Source organism: Ascaphus truei, unplaced genomic scaffold (assembly GCF_040206685.1).
Source record: "Ascaphus truei isolate aAscTru1 unplaced genomic scaffold, aAscTru1.hap1 HAP1_SCAFFOLD_997, whole genome shotgun sequence".
Classification (NCBI taxonomy): domain Eukaryota; kingdom Metazoa; phylum Chordata; class Amphibia; order Anura; family Ascaphidae; genus Ascaphus; species Ascaphus truei.
The window spans coordinates 64,999-79,312 of NW_027457337.1; the positions used below are offsets into that span (position 1 = coordinate 64,999).

At 41.5% G+C, this 14,314-nt stretch overlaps 1 protein-coding gene and 14 non-coding genes across 18 annotated transcripts in view; 9 read left to right on the forward strand and 6 right to left on the reverse strand.

Annotated features, from left to right (window-relative positions):
* The window catches only part of TOP6BL (TOP6B like initiator of meiotic double strand breaks), a 108,984-nt gene that overhangs the window by 43,863 nt on the left and 50,807 nt on the right, over nt 1-14,314 (reverse strand). The gene's annotated exons all lie outside the window — the stretch shown is intronic.
* On the forward strand, nt 826-898 carry TRNAV-UAC (transfer RNA valine (anticodon UAC)). The gene has a single exon. It is a non-coding gene; the product is annotated as a tRNA-Val (tRNA).
* TRNAV-UAC (transfer RNA valine (anticodon UAC)) lies at nt 2,558-2,630 on the reverse strand. Its single transcript has one exon. It is a non-coding gene; the product is annotated as a tRNA-Val (tRNA).
* On the forward strand, nt 2,650-2,717 carry TRNAV-UAC (transfer RNA valine (anticodon UAC)). The gene has a single exon. It is a non-coding gene; the product is annotated as a tRNA-Val (tRNA).
* Nucleotides 4,811-4,883, forward strand: TRNAV-UAC (transfer RNA valine (anticodon UAC)). The gene has a single exon. It is a non-coding gene; the product is annotated as a tRNA-Val (tRNA).
* TRNAV-UAC (transfer RNA valine (anticodon UAC)) lies at nt 5,621-5,693 on the reverse strand. Its single transcript has one exon. It is a non-coding gene; the product is annotated as a tRNA-Val (tRNA).
* TRNAV-UAC (transfer RNA valine (anticodon UAC)) lies at nt 6,543-6,615 on the reverse strand. The gene has a single exon. It is a non-coding gene; the product is annotated as a tRNA-Val (tRNA).
* TRNAV-UAC (transfer RNA valine (anticodon UAC)) lies at nt 6,635-6,702 on the forward strand. Its single transcript has one exon. It is a non-coding gene; the product is annotated as a tRNA-Val (tRNA).
* On the forward strand, nt 8,796-8,868 carry TRNAV-UAC (transfer RNA valine (anticodon UAC)). Its single transcript has one exon. It is a non-coding gene; the product is annotated as a tRNA-Val (tRNA).
* On the reverse strand, nt 9,607-9,679 carry TRNAV-UAC (transfer RNA valine (anticodon UAC)). The gene has a single exon. It is a non-coding gene; the product is annotated as a tRNA-Val (tRNA).
* Nucleotides 10,529-10,601, reverse strand: TRNAV-UAC (transfer RNA valine (anticodon UAC)). The gene has a single exon. It is a non-coding gene; the product is annotated as a tRNA-Val (tRNA).
* Nucleotides 11,538-11,610, forward strand: TRNAV-UAC (transfer RNA valine (anticodon UAC)). The gene has a single exon. It is a non-coding gene; the product is annotated as a tRNA-Val (tRNA).
* On the forward strand, nt 12,458-12,530 carry TRNAV-UAC (transfer RNA valine (anticodon UAC)). Its single transcript has one exon. It is a non-coding gene; the product is annotated as a tRNA-Val (tRNA).
* TRNAV-UAC (transfer RNA valine (anticodon UAC)) lies at nt 12,798-12,870 on the forward strand. Its single transcript has one exon. It is a non-coding gene; the product is annotated as a tRNA-Val (tRNA).
* Nucleotides 13,718-13,790, forward strand: TRNAV-UAC (transfer RNA valine (anticodon UAC)). The gene has a single exon. It is a non-coding gene; the product is annotated as a tRNA-Val (tRNA).

Genomic DNA, 14,314 nt, shown 5'->3' on the forward strand with positions numbered 1-14,314 from the left:
ACTCTAGATAAGGTCTAAATATGACTCTTGATGAGGTCTGTATAGGATTTGTAAAGTGGTAACACTACCTGCCTATGTCATTTTTTTCAATTATGGTTCCACTGGGGATTGAATTTAGAACCTCTGTGTGTAAAGCAGGTGTGATAACCACATTGGAAAAGTCACACATGTTGAAAGACAATGGTTGTACAGCCATAGCGGTCATTTGAATTTATCACACTATCGGGTGCTTTCGTCTAATAACACTGTGTTCACCAAGAGTCCTATTCCCTAAAAGGTAGTCTTGCTTATGAGAAGTTAGTCACACAGTCTCGCTCATGACAAATGTGTCTTACTCATCGGAAAGATGTCTCACTTAATGCAAGGATCTCTCACTTATTGGGATGGTGATCTCACTCATTGGATGACAGGCCTTCTAGATCTGTGACAACCACAGCTGCTAGAGCATGCTAGATGAGGTCTGAATATGATCAGCAAAGTAGTATCACCATCTCCCTATGTCTTACTTGGGATATGACCTCTAGAACTGGACACAGGACTCTAGATCAATTATGTGTAAAGTGGTATATAACCACCTTCCTTATGTCCCTTTGGAGATGTGACCTACAGAACTGGAATCAGGACTCTAGATAAGGTCTAAATATGACTCTTGATGAGGTCTGTATAGGATTTGTAAAGTGGTATCACTACCTGCCTATGTCATTTTTTTCAATTATGGTTCCACTGGGGATTGAATCCAGAACATCTGTGTGTAAAGCAGGTATGATAACCACATTGGAAAAGTCAATTGAATTTTTCACACCATCGCGTGGACCAGTGCCATTGGGTTCCATAGTGTAGTGGTTATCACGTCTGCTTTACACGCAGAAGGTCCTGGGTTCGATCCCCAGTAGAACCACCTTTAACTCAACTTTTTGTTCTTTTACTTGACAGAATTGGAAGCAGGTCTCTTCATGAGGTCTGAATAGGATTTGTAAAGTGGTATCACTGAGCGCTATGTCATTTTTTTCAATTATGGTTCCACTGGGGATTGAATCCAGAACCTCTGTGTGTAAAGCAGGTGTGATAACCACATTGGAAAAGTCTCACATGTTGAAAGACAATGGTTGTACAGCCATACCGGTCATTTTAATTTATCACACCATTGGGTGCTTTCGTCTAATAACAGTGTTCACCAAGAGTCCTATTCACTAAAAGGTAGTCTTGCTTATGAGAAGTTAGTTACACACTCTCGCTCATGACAAATGTGTCTTACTCATCGGAAAGATGTCTCACTTAATGCAAGGATCTCTCACTTATTGGGATGGTGATCTCACTCATTGGATGACAGGCCTTCTAGATCTGTGACAACCACAGCTGCTAGAGCATGCTAGATGAGGTCTGAATATGATCAGCAAAGTAGTATCACCATCTCCCTATGTCTTACTTGGGATATGACCTCTAGAACTGGACACAGGACTCTAGATCAATTATGTGTAAAGTGGTATATAACCCCCCAGTCAATCCCCAGTGGAACCATAATTTAAAAAAATGACATAGCAGGCAGTGATATCACTTTACAAATCCTATTCAGACCTCATGAAGAGACCTGCTTCCAATTCTGTCAAGTAAAAGAACAAAAATTTGGGTTAAAGGTGGTTCTACTGGGGATCGAACCCAGGACCTTCTGCGTGGAAAGCAGACGTGATAACCACTAAACTATGGAACCCAATGGCACTGGTCCACCTGATAGTGTGAAAAATTCAATTGACTTTTCCAATGTGGTTATCACACCTGCTTTATACACAGATGTTCTGGATTCAATCCCCAGTGGAACCATAATTGAAAAAAATGACATAGGCAGGTAGTGATACCACTTTACAAATCCTATTCAGACCTCATCAAGAGTCATATTTAGACTTTATCTAGAGTCCTGATTCCAGTTCTGTAGGTCACATCTCCAAAGGGACATAAGGAAGGTGGTTATATACCACTTTACACATAATTGATCTAGAGTCCTGTGTCCAGTTCTAGAGGTCATATCCCAAGTAAGACATAGGGAGATGGTGATACTACTTTGCTGATCATATTCAGACCTCATCTAGCATGCTCTAGCAGCTGTGGTTGTCACAGATCTAGAAGGCCTGTCATCCAATGAGTGAGACCACCATCCCAATAAGTGAGAGATCCTTGCATTAAGTGAGACATCTTTCCGATGAGTAAGACACATTTGTCATGAGCGAGACTGTGTGACTAACTTCTCATAAGCAAGACTACCTTTTAGTGAATAGGACTCTTGGTGAACACAGTGTTATTAGACGAAAGCACCCGATGGTGTGATAAATTCAAATGACCGCTATGGCTGTACAACCATTGTCTTTCAACATGTGAGACTTTTCCAATGTGGTTATCACACCTGCGTTACACACAGAGGTTCTGGATTCAATCCCCAGTGGAACCATAATTTTAAAAAATGACATAGCAGGTAGTGATACCACTTTACAAATCCTATTCAGACCTCATGAAGAGACCTGCTTCCAATTCTGTCAAGTAAAAGAACAAAAAGTTGAGTTAAAGGTGGTTCCACTGGGGATCGAACCCAGGACCTTCTGCATGTAAAGCAGACGTGATAACCACTACACTATGGAACCCAATGGCACTGGTCCACCCGATGGTGTAGTAGTTATCACGTCTGCTTTACACGCAGAAGGTCCTGGGTTCGATCCCCAGTGGAACCACCTTTAACTCAACTTTTTGTTCTTTTACTTGACAGAATTGGAAGCAGGTCTCTTCATGAGGTCTGAATAGGATTTGTAAAGTGGTATCACTACCTGCTATGTCATTTTTTTAAATTATGGTTCCACTGGGGATTGAATCCAGAACCTCTGTGTGTAACGCAGGTGTGATAACCACATTGGAAAAGTCTCACATGTTGAAAGACAATGGTTGTACAGCCATAGCGGTCATTTGAATTTATCACACCATCGGGTGCTTTCGTCTAATAACACTGTGTTCACCAAGAGTCCTATTCACTAAAAGGTAGTCTTGCTTATGAGAAGTTAGTCACACAGTCTCGCTCATGACAAATGTGTCTTACTCATCGGAAAGATGTCTCACTTAATGCAAGGATCTCTCACTTATTGGGATGGTGGTCTCACTCATTGGATGACAGGCCTTCTAGATCTGTGACAACCACAGCTGCTAGAGCATGCTAGATGAGGTCTGAATATGATCAGCAAAGTAGTATCACCATCTCCCTATGTCTTACTTGGGATATGACCTCTAGAACTGGACACAGGACTCTAGATCAATTATGTGTAAAGTGGTATATAACCACCTTCCTTATGTCCCTTTGGAGATGTGACCTACAGTACTGGAATCAGGACTCTAGATAAGGTCTAAATATGACTCTTGATGAGGTCTGTATAGGATTTGTAAAGTGGTATCACTACCTGCCTATGTCATTTTTTTCAATTATGGTTCCACTGGGGATTGAATCCAGAACCTCTGTGTGTAAAGCAGGTGTGATAACCACATTGGAAAAGTCTCACATGTTGAAAGACAATGGTTGTACAGCCATACCGGTCATTTTAATTTATCACACCATCGGGTGCTTTCGTCTAATAACACTGTGTTCACCAAGAGTCCTATTCACTAAAAGGTAGTCTTGCTTATGAGAAGTTAGTCACACAGTCTCGCTCATGACAAATGTGTCTTACTCATCGGAAAGATGTCTCACTTAATGCAAGGATCTCTCACTTATTGGGATGGTGGTCTCACTCATTGGATGACAGGCCTTCTAGATTTGTGACAACCACAGCTGCTAGAGCATGCTAGATGAGGTCTGAATATGATCAGCAAAGTAGTATCACCATCTCCCTATGTCTTACTTGGGATATGACCTCTAGAACTGGACACAGGACTCTAGATCAATTATGTGTAAAGTGGTATATAACCACCTTCCTTATGTCCCTTTGGAGATGTGACCTACAGAACTGGAATCAGGACACTAGATAAGGTCTAAATATGACTCTTGATGAGGTCTGTATAGGATTTGTAAAGTGGTAACACTACCTGCCTATGTCATTTTTTTCAATTATGGTTCCACTGGGGATTGAATTTAGAACCTCTGTGTGTAAAGCAGGTGTGATAACCACATTGGAAAAGTCACACATGTTGAAAGACAATGGTTGTACAGCCATAGCGGTCATTTGAATTTATCACACTATCGGGTGCTTTCGTCTAATAACACTGTGTTCACCAAGAGTCCTATTCCCTAAAAGGTAGTCTTGCTTATGAGAAGTTAGTCACACAGTCTCGCTCATGACAAATGTGTCTTACTCATCGGAAAGATGTCTCACTTAATGCAAGGATCTCTCACTTATTGGGATGGTGATCTCACTCATTGGATGACAGGCCTTCTAGATCTGTGACAACCACAGCTGCTAGAGCATGCTAGATGAGGTCTGAATATGATCAGCAAAGTAGTATCACCATCTCCCTATGTCTTACATGGGATATGACCTCTAGAACTGGACACAGGACTCTAGATCAATTATGTGTAAAGTGGTATATAACCACCTTCCTTATGTCCCTTTGGAGATGTGACCTACAGAACTGGAATCAGGACTCTAGATAAGGTCTAAATATGACTCTTGATGAGGTCTGTATAGGATTTGTAAAGTGGTATCACTACCTGCCTATGTCATTTTTTTCAATTATGGTTCCACTGGGGATTGAATCCAGAACATCTGTGTGTAAAGCAGGTATGATAACCACATTGGAAAAGTCAATTGAATTTTTCACACCATCGCGTGGACCAGTGCCATTGGGTTCCATAGTGTAGTGGTTATCACGTCTGCTTTACACGCAGAAGGTCCTGGGTTCGATCCCCAGTAGAACCACCTTTAACTCAACTTTTTGTTCTTTTACTTGACAGAATTGGAAGCAGGTCTCTTCATGAGGTCTGAATAGGATTTGTAAAGTGGTATCACTGAGCGCTATGTCATTTTTTTCAATTATGGTTCCACTGGGGATTGAATCCAGAACCTCTGTGTGTAAAGCAGGTGTGATAACCACATTGGAAAAGTCTCACATGTTGAAAGACAATGGTTGTACAGCCATACCGGTCATTTTAATTTATCACACCATTGGGTGCTTTCGTCTAATAACAGTGTTCACCAAGAGTCCTATTCACTAAAAGGTAGTCTTGCTTATGAGAAGTTAGTTACACACTCTCGCTCATGACAAATGTGTCTTACTCATCGGAAAGATGTCTCACTTAATGCAAGGATCTCTCACTTATTGGGATGGTGATCTCACTCATTGGATGACAGGCCTTCTAGATCTGTGACAACCACAGCTGCTAGAGCATGCTAGATGAGGTCTGAATATGATCAGCAAAGTAGTATCACCATCTCCCTATGTCTTACTTGGGATATGACCTCTAGAACTGGACACAGGACTCTAGATCAATTATGTGTAAAGTGGTATATAACCCCCCAGTCAATCCCCAGTGGAACCATAATTTAAAAAAATGACATAGCAGGCAGTGATATCACTTTACAAATCCTATTCAGACCTCATGAAGAGACCTGCTTCCAATTCTGTCAAGTAAAAGAACAAAAATTTGGGTTAAAGGTGGTTCTACTGGGGATCGAACCCAGGACCTTCTGCGTGTAAAGCAGACGTGATAACCACTAAACTATGGAACCCAATGGCACTGGTCCACCTGATAGTGTGAAAAATTCAATTGACTTTTCCAATGTGGTTATCACACCTGCTTTATAAACAGATGTTCTGGATTCAATCCCCAGTGGAACCATAATTGAAAAAAATGACATAGGCAGGTAGTGATACCACTTTACAAATCCTATTCAGACCTCATCAAGAGTCATATTTAGACTTTATCTAGAGTCCTGATTCCAGTTCTGTAGGTCACATCTCCAAAGGGACATAAGGAAGGTGGTTATATACCACTTTACACATAATTGATCTAGAGTCCTGTGTCCAGTTCTAGAGGTCATATCCCAAGTAAGACATAGGGAGATGGTGATACTACTTTGCTGATCATATTCAGACCTCATCTAGCATGCTCTAGCAGCTGTGGTTGTCACAGATCTAGAAGGCCTGTCATCCAATGAGTGAGACCACCATCCCAATAAGTGAGAGATCCTTGCATTAAGTGAGACATCTTTCCGATGAGTAAGACACATTTGTCATGAGCGAGACTGTGTGACTAACTTCTCATAAGCAAGACTACCTTTTAGTGAATAGGACTCTTGGTGAACACAGTGTTATTAGACGAAAGCACCCGATGGTGTGATAAATTCAAATGACCGCTATGGCTGTACAACCATTGTCTTTCAACATGTGAGACTTTTCCAATGTGGTTATCACACCTGCGTTACACACAGAGGTTCTGGATTCAATCCCCAGTGGAACCATAATTTTAAAAAATGACATAGCAGGTAGTGATACCACTTTACAAATCCTATTCAGACCTCATGAAGAGACCTGCTTCCAATTCTGTCAAGTAAAAGAACAAAAAGTTGAGTTAAAGGTGGTTCCACTGGGGATCGAACCCAGGACCTTCTGCATGTAAAGCAGACGTGATAACCACTACACTATGGAACCCAATGGCACTGGTCCACCCGATGGTGTAGTAGTTATCACGTCTGCTTTACACGCAGAAGGTCCTGGGTTCGATCCCCAGTGGAACCACCTTTAACTCAACTTTTTGTTCTTTTACTTGACAGAATTGGAAGCAGGTCTCTTCATGAGGTCTGAATAGGATTTGTAAAGTGGTATCACTACCTGCTATGTCATTTTTTTAAATTATGGTTCCACTGGGGATTGAATCCAGAACCTCTGTGTGTAACGCAGGTGTGATAACCACATTGGAAAAGTCTCACATGTTGAAAGACAATGGTTGTACAGCCATAGCGGTCATTTGAATTTATCACACCATCGGGTGCTTTCGTCTAATAACACTGTGTTCACCAAGAGTCCTATTCACTAAAAGGTAGTCTTGCTTATGAGAAGTTAGTCACACAGTCTCGCTCATGACAAATGTGTCTTACTCATCGGAAAGATGTCTCACTTAATGCAAGGATCTCTCACTTATTGGGATGGTGGTCTCACTCATTGGATGACAGGCCTTCTAGATCTGTGACAACCACAGCTGCTAGAGCATGCTAGATGAGGTCTGAATATGATCAGCAAAGTAGTATCACCATCTCCCTATGTCTTACTTGGGATATGACCTCTAGAACTGGACACAGGACTCTAGATCAATTATGTGTAAAGTGGTATATAACCACCTTCCTTATGTCCCTTTGGAGATGTGACCTACAGTACTGGAATCAGGACTCTAGATAAGGTCTAAATATGACTCTTGATGAGGTCTGTATAGGATTTGTAAAGTGGTATCACTACCTGCCTATGTCATTTTTTTCAATTATGGTTCCACTGGGGATTGAATCCAGAACCTCTGTGTGTAAAGCAGGTGTGATAACCACATTGGAAAAGTCTCACATGTTGAAAGACAATGGTTGTACAGCCATACCGGTCATTTGAATTTATCACACCATCGGGTGCTTTCGTCTAATAACACTGTGTTCACCAAGAGTCCTATTCACTAAAAGGTAGTCTTGCTTATGAGAAGTTAGTCACACAGTCTCGCTCATGACAAATGTGTCTTACTCATCGGAAAGATGTCTCACTTAATGCAAGGATCTCTCACTTATTGGGATGGTGGTCTCACTCATTGGATGACAGGCCTTCTAGATTTGTGACAACCACAGCTGCTAGAGCATGCTAGATGAGGTCTGAATATGATCAGCAAAGTAGTATCACCATCTCCCTATGTCTTACTTGGGATATGACCTCTAGAACTGGACACAGGACTCTAGATCAATTATGTGTAAAGTGGTATATAACCACCTTCCTTATGTCCCTTTGGAGATGTGACCTACAGAACTGGAATCAGGACTCTAGATAAGGTCTAAATATGACTCTTGATGAGGTCTGTATAGGATTTGTAAAGTGGTAACACTACCTGCCTATGTCATTTTTTTCAATTATGGTTCCACTGGGGATTGAATTTAGAACCTCTGTGTGTAAAGCAGGTGTGATAACCACATTGGAAAAGTCACACATGTTGAAAGACAATGGTTGTACAGCCATAGCGGTCATTTGAATTTATCACACTATCGGGTGCTTTCGTCTAATAACACTGTGTTCACCAAGAGTCCTATTCCCTAAAAGGTAGTCTTGCTTATGAGAAGTTAGTCACACAGTCTCGCTCATGACAAATGTGTCTTACTCATCGGAAAGATGTCTCACTTAATGCAAGGATCTCTCACTTATTGGGATGGTGATCTCACTCATTGGATGACAGGCCTTCTAGATCTGTGACAACCACAGCTGCTAGAGCATGCTAGATGAGGTCTGAATATGATCAGCAAAGTAGTATCACCATCTCCCTATGTCTTACTTGGGATATGACCTCTAGAACTGGACACAGGACTCTAGATCAATTATGTGTAAAGTGGTATATAACCACCTTCCTTATGTCCCTTTGGAGATGTGACCTACAGAACTGGAATCAGGACTCTAGATAAGGTCTAAATATGACTCTTGATGAGGTCTGTATAGGATTTGTAAAGTGGTATCACTACCTGCCTATGTCATTTTTTTCAATTATGGTTCCACTGGGGATTGAATCCAGAACATCTGTGTGTAAAGCAGGTATGATAACCACATTGGAAAAGTCAATTGAATTTTTCACACCATCGCGTGGACCAGTGCCATTGGGTTCCATAGTGTAGTGGTTATCACGTCTGCTTTACACGCAGAAGGTCCTGGGTTCGATCCCCAGTAGAACCACCTTTAACTCAACTTTTTGTTCTTTTACTTGACAGAATTGGAAGCAGGTCTCTTCAAGAGGTCTGAATAGGATTTGTAAAGTGGTATCACTGAGCGCTATGTCATTTTTTTTCAATTATGGTTCCACTGGGGATTGAATCCAGAACCTCTGTGTGTAAAGCAGGTGTGATAACCACATTGGAAAAGTCTCACATGTTGAAAGACAATGGTTGTACAGCCATACCGGTCATTTTAATTTATCACACCATTGGGTGCTTTCGTCTAATAACAGTGTTCACCAAGAGTCCTATTCACTAAAAGGTAGTCTTGCTTATGAGAAGTTAGTTACACACTCTCGCTCATGACAAATGTGTCTTACTCATCGGAAAGATGTCTCACTTAATGCAAGGATCTCTCACTTATTGGGATGGTGATCTCACTCATTGGATGACAGGCCTTCTAGATCTGTGACAACCACAGCTGCTAGAGCATGCTAGATGAGGTCTGAATATGATCAGCAAAGTAGTATCACCATCTCCCTATGTCTTACTTGGGATATGACCTCTAGAACTGGACACAGGACTCTAGATCAATTATGTGTAAAGTGGTATATAACCCCCCAGTCAATCCCCAGTGGAACCATAATTTAAAAAAATGACATAGCAGGCAGTGATACCACTTTACAAATCCTATTCAGACCTCATGAAGAGACCTGCTTCCAATTCTGTCAAGTAAAAGAACAAAAATTTGGGTTAAAGGTGGTTCTACTGGGGATCGAACCCAGGACCTTCTGCGTGTAAAGCAGACGTGATAACCACTAAACTATGGAACCCAATGGCACTGGTCCACCTGATAGTGTGAAAAATTCAATTGACTTTTCCAATGTGGTTATCACACCTGCTTTATACACAGATGTTCTGGATTCAATCCCCAGTGGAACCATAATTGAAAAAAATGACATAGGCAGGTAGTGATACCACTTTACAAATCCTATTCAGACCTCATCAAGAGTCATATTTAGACTTTATCTAGAGTCCTGATTCCAGTTCTGTAGGTCACATCTCCAAAGGGACATAAGGAAGGTGGTTATATACCACTTTACACATAATTGATCTAGAGTCCTGTGTCCAGTTCTAGAGGTCATATCCCAAGTAAGACATAGGGAGATGGTGATACTACTTTGCTGATCATATTCAGACCTCATCTAGCATGCTCTAGCAGCTGTGGTTGTCACAGATCTAGAAGGCCTGTCATCCAATGAGTGAGACCACCATCCCAATAAGTGAGAGATCCTTGCATTAAGTGAGACATCTTTCCGATGAGTAAGACACATTTGTCATGAGCGAGACTGTGTGACTAACTTCTCATAAGCAAGACTACCTTTTAGTGAATAGGACTCTTGGTGAACACAGTGTTATTAGACGAAAGCACCCGATGGTGTGATAAATTCAAATGACCGCTATGGCTGTACAACCATTGTCTTTCAACATGTGAGACTTTTCCAATGTGGTTATCACACCTGCGTTACACACAGAGGTTCTGGATTCAATCCCCAGTGGAACCATAATTTAAAAAAATGACATAGCAGGTAGTGATACCACTTTACAAATCCTATTCAGACCTCATGAAGAGACCTGCTTCCAATTCTGTCAAGTAAAAGAACAAAAAGTTGAGTTAAAGGTGGTTCCACTGGGGATCGAACCCAGGACCTTCTGCATGTAAAGCAGACGTGATAACCACTACACTATGGAACCCAATGGCACTGGTCCACCCGATGGTGGAGTAGTTATCACGTCTGCTTTACACGCAGAAGGTCCTGGGTTCGATCCCCAGTGGAACCACCTTTAACTCAACTTTTTGTTCTTTTACTTGACAGAATTGGAAGCAGGTCTCTTCATGAGGTCTGAATAGGATTTGTAAAGTGGTATCACTACCTGCTATGTCATTTTTTTAAATTATGGTTCCACTGGGGATTGAATCCAGAACCTCTGTGTGTAACGCAGGTGTGATAACCACATTGGAAAAGTCTCACATGTTGAAAGACAATGGTTGTACAGCCATAGCGGTCATTTGAATTTATCACACCATCGGGTGCTTTCGTCTAATAACACTGTGTTCACCAAGAGTCCTATTCACTAAAAGGTAGTCTTGCTTATGAGAAGTTAGTCACACAGTCTCGCTCATGACAAATGTGTCTTACTCATCGGAAAGATGTCTCACTTAATGCAAGGATCTCTCACTTATTGGGATGGTGGTCTCACTCATTGGATGACAGGCCTTCTAGATCTGTGACAACCACAGCTGCTAGAGCATGCTAGATGAGGTCTGAATATGATCAGCAAAGTAGTATCACCATCTCCCTATGTCTTACTTGGGATATGACCTCTAGAACTGGACACAGGACTCTAGATCAATTATGTGTAAAGTGGTATATAACCACCTTCCTTATGTCCCTTTGGAGATGTGACCTACAGAACTGGAATCAGGACTCTAGATAAGGTCTAAATATGACTCTTGATGAGGTCTGTATAGGATTTGTAAAGTGGTATCACTACCTGCCTATGTCATTTTTTTCAATTATGGTTCCACTGGGGATTGAATTTAGAACCTCTGTGTGTAAAGCAGATGTGATAACCACATTGGAAAAGTCAATTGAATTTTTCACACCATCGGGTGGACCATTGCCATTGGGTTCCATAGTGTAGTGGTCATCACGTCTGCTTTACACGCAGAAGGTCCTGGGTTCGATCCCCAGTGGAACCACCTTTAACTCAACTTTTTGTTCTTTGACTGGACAGAATTGGAAGCAGGTCTCTTCATGAGGTCTGAATAGGATTTGTAAAGTGGTATCACTGCCTGCTATGTAATTTTTTTCAATTATGGTTCCACTGGGGATTGAATCCAGAACCTCGGTGTGTAAAGCAGGTGTGATAACCACATTGGAAAAGTCTCACATGTTGAAAGACAATGGTTGTACAGCCATACCGGTTATTTTAATTTATCACACCATTGGGTGCTTTCGTCTAATAACAGTGTTCACCAAGAGTCCTATTCACTAAAAGGTAGTCTTGCTTATGAGAAGTTAGTTACACAGTCTCGCTCATGACAAATGTGTCTTACTCATCGGAAAGATGTCTCACTTAATGCAAGGATCTCTTACTTATTGGGATGGTGGTCTCACTCATTGGATGACAGGCCTTCTAGATCTGTGACAACCACAGCTGCTAGAGCATGCTAGAGGAGGTCTGAATATGATCAGCAAAGTAGTATCACCATCTCCCTATGTCTTACTTGGGATATGACCTCTAGAACTGGACACAGGACTCTAGATCAATTATGTGTAAAGTGGTATATAACCACCTTCCTTATGTCCCTTTGGAGATGTGACCTACAGAACTGGAATCAGGACTCTAGATAAGGTCTAAATATGACTCTTGATGAGGTCTGAATAGGATTTGTAAAGTGGTATCACTACCTGCCTATGTCATTTTTTTCAATTATGGTTCCACTGGGGATTGAATCCAGAACATCTGTGTGTAAAGCAGGTGTGATAACCACATTGGAAAAGTCAATTGAAATTTTCACACCATCGGGTGGAACAGTGCCATTGGGTTCCATAGTGTAGTGGTTATCACGTCTGCTTTACACGCAGAAGGTCCTGGGTTCGATCCCCAGTGACACCACCTTTAACTCAACTTTTTGTTCTTTTACTTGACAGAATTGGAAGCAGGTCTCTTCATGAGGTCTGAATAGGATTTGTAAAGTGGTATCACTGCCTGCTATGTCATTTTTTTAAATTATGGTTCCACTGGGGATTGAATCCAGAACCTCTGTGTGTAAAGCAGGTGTGATAACCACATTGGAAAAGTCTCACAAGTTGAAAGACAATGGTTGTACAGCCATAGCGGTCAATTTAATTTTTCACAACCTCAGGTGGGAAAGCACCATTGGGTTCCATAGTGTAGTGGTCATCACGTCTGCTTTACACGCAGAAGGTCCTGGGTTCGATCCCCAGTGGAACCACCTTTAACTCAACTTTTTGTTCTTTGACTGGACAGAATTGGAAGCAGGTCTCTTCATGAGGTCTGAATAGGATTTGTAAAGTGGTATCACTGCCTGCTATGTAATTTTTTTCAATTATGGTTCCACTGGGGATTGAATCCAGAACCTCGGTGTGTAAAGCAGGTGTGATAACCACATTGGAAAAGTCTCACATGTTGAAAGACAATGGTTCTACAGCCATACCGGTCATTTTAATTTATCACACCATTGGGTGCTTTCGTCTAATAACAGTGTTCACCAAGAGTCCTATTCACTAAAAGGTAGTCTTGCTTATGAGAAGTTAGTTACACAGTCTCGCTCATGACAAATGTGTCTTACTCATCGGAAAGATGTCTCACTTAATGCAAGGATCTCTTACTTATTGGGATGGTGGTCTCACTCATTGGATGACAGGCCTTCTAGATCTGTGACAACCACAGCTGCTAGAGCATGCTAGATGAGGTCTGAATATGATCAGCAAAGTAGTATCACCATCTCCCTATGTCTTACTTGGGATATGACCTCTAGAACTGGACACAGGACTCTAGATCAATTATGTGTAAAGTGGTATATAACCACCTTCCTTATGTCCCTTTGGAGATGTGACCTACAGAACTGGAATCAGGACTCTAGATAAGGTCTAAATATGACTCTTGATGAGGTCTGAATAGGATTTGTAAAGTGGTATCACTACCTGCCTATGTCATTTTTTTCAATTATGGTTCCACTGGGGATTGAATCCAGAACATCTGTGTGTAAAGCAGGTGTGATAACCACATTGGAAAAGTCAATTGAATTTTTCACACCATCGGGTGGAACAGTGCCATTGGGTTCCATAGTGTAGTGGTTATCACGTCTGCTTTACACGCAGAAGGTCCTGGGTTCGATCCCCAGTGGAACCACCTTTAACTCAACTTTTTGTTCTTTGACTTGACAGAATTGGAAGCAGGTCTCTTCATGAGGTCTGAATAGGATTTGTAAAGTGGTATCACTACCTGCTATGTCATTTTTTTCAATTATGGTTCCACTGGGGATTGAATCCAGAACATCTGTGTGTAAAGCAGGTGTGATAACCACATTGGAAAAGTCTCACATGTTGAAAGACAATGGTTGTACAGCCATACCGGTCATTTTAATTTATCACACCATTGGGTGCTTTCGTCTAATAACAGTGTTCACCAAGAGTCCTATTCACTAAAAGGTAGTCTTGCTTATGAGAAGTTAGTTACACAGTCTCGCTCATGACAAATGTGTCTTACTCATCGGAAAGATGTCTCACTTAATGCAAGGATCTCTCACTTATTGGGATGGTGGTCTCACTCATTGGATGACAGGCCTTCTAGATCTGTGACAACCACAGCTGCTAGAGCATGCTAGATGAGGTCTGAATATGATCAGCAAAGTAGTATCACCATCTCCCTATGTC